Source organism: Lucilia cuprina, chromosome 5, assembly GCF_022045245.1.
Source record: "Lucilia cuprina isolate Lc7/37 chromosome 5, ASM2204524v1, whole genome shotgun sequence".
Lineage (NCBI taxonomy): Eukaryota > Metazoa > Arthropoda > Insecta > Diptera > Calliphoridae > Lucilia > Lucilia cuprina.
In genome coordinates this window covers 8275235-8277384 of record NC_060953.1, presented here as the reverse complement: position 1 = coordinate 8277384, position 2150 = coordinate 8275235, and the positions used below count along the sequence as shown (strand labels likewise).

The 2150-nt window shown below is 30.0% G+C and overlaps 1 protein-coding gene across 1 annotated transcript in view; it reads left to right on the top strand.

Annotated features, from left to right (window-relative positions):
• Positions 1-2150, top strand: part of LOC111682458 (protein aardvark) — a 10954-nt gene that overhangs the window by 8007 nt on the left and 797 nt on the right. The gene's annotated exons all lie outside the window — the stretch shown is intronic.

Sequence of the window (2150 nt, the reverse complement as noted above, 5' to 3'; positions counted from 1 at the left end):
CTATAGACTAGACTATAGACTAGACTATAGACTAGAATATAGACTAGACTATAGACTAGACTATAGACTAGACTATAGACTAGACTATAGACTAAACTATAGACTAGAATATAGACTAGATTATAGACTAGACTATAGACTAGACTATAGACTAGACTATAGACTAGACTATGGGCTAGACTATAGACTAGACTATAGACTAGAATATAGACTAGACTATAGACTAGACTAGACTATATACTAGGACTGATTTAAAACTGAACAAAACTAAACTAGAACTGAACTAGAACTGAACTAGAACTGAACTAGAACTGAACTAGAACTGAACTAGAACTGAACTAGAACTGGACTAGAACTGAACTAGAACTGAACTAGAACTGAACTAGAACTGAACTAGAACTGAACTAGAACTGAACTAGAACTGAACTAGAACTGAACTAGAACTGAACTAGAACTGAACTAGAACTGAACTAGAACTGAACTAGAACTGAATTAGAACTGAACTAGAACTGAACTAGAACTGAACTAGAACTGAACTAGAACTGAACTAGAACTGAACTAGAACTAGAACTGGACTAGAACTGAACTAGAACTGAACTAGAACTGAACTAGAACTGAACTAGAACAGAACTAGAACTGAACTAGAACTGAACTAGAAATTTTGAACTAGAGCTAGAACTAGAACTGAACTAGAATTAAACGAGAACTGAAGGAGAACTGAACTAGAATTATAATTAGTTGTTTTTCATAAAATATCAACTGGCAATACTAATCTGTAGTCAGAAATTCCAAACATACTTTTAGGCTGTGCAAATGTTAAATAAAAAAGTACTAATTTAAATTTAAGCACCCAAAAAAATCCCAAATATAGAAAAAAATGTTAATAAAAAATCAAACAAATGTCATTTACTTATCACAACACTATGTTTAATGTACATACATACATATGAGTCTATGTATAATAGAAACATTTGTGTTTATTCATAAACAAACTAACAATGTTTTTTTTGTTTGCTAAATAAAAAAAAACTAAGTTTTTTCCCTTTTGTTAAATTTATGACACATGTGCGCGCTAAATTGAGTAGTTAATTTTTGTACTTGTTATTTTCCCATTTCAATATATTTGAAATAAATTAATGTACAAAAAAAGCTAACGACAGACAACTTAATTAATTATTTAAACAATTTATTATTATGTAGTGTAATTTGTAATATTAGTCATTTAAAATAATATATACAACACTTACCTCAACACCAAAACTAATATAACCCGTCACCGCAGTCCCATGATTATTGAGGACTTCATGCATTGACCTTAAAGTCGAACCCAAATAAACATTAATCATTTGCGCTGGCAAAAGACCCAAAAACGTAGCAGTATGATAGACTTTTGAGTTAATTGTACTAACCTGTAATTGAAAATTAGAAAACAATAGAAAAGAGGACATGAATTCGTTAACGAAATAAATGTTTAATAAAAGGGTTAATGGGTTGATAGTGTGGAACAAACAATTGATTAACTACATGTATTTAATTAATATTATATTGAATGTTTAAGAAAATAAAAACAACTTAAACAATTTGGCGTTTAATTAAAGTTTTTGTGTACTGCGGAGGAGTATTCAAAATAAACAAAAACAATTTTGAAATGAAAAAATAGCAAACGACAGGAAAACACCTATTTGTTATTCCCATTGTCTGCATAAGGTAAATAAACGTTTCCTTGGCTTATTAGTATTCGTAACGCAATATTACAATAAAAAAATCCAACAAAATAATTATAGTTGGTGTAAAGATCAATACGAATTGCAGGTACACTATATAAATAGAACTGAGACAAAACTAAAAAAGAAGAGAACTCAAACTGAACTAGAATAGAATTGAAACTTAAAGAGAACTAGAGCAGGCATATATAGAAGAGAAATAGAATAGAGCTAAAACAGAAGTAGAACAAAACTAGAAGAAGAATAGAAGTAGAACAGAACATGAATAGAACTAGAACATAACTAGAACATAACTAGAACAGAACTAGAACAGAACTTGAACAGAACGAGAACAGAACTAGAACAGAACTAGAACAGAACTAGAACAGAACTAGAACAGAACTAGAACACAACTAGAACAGAACTAGAACAGAACTAGAACAGAAC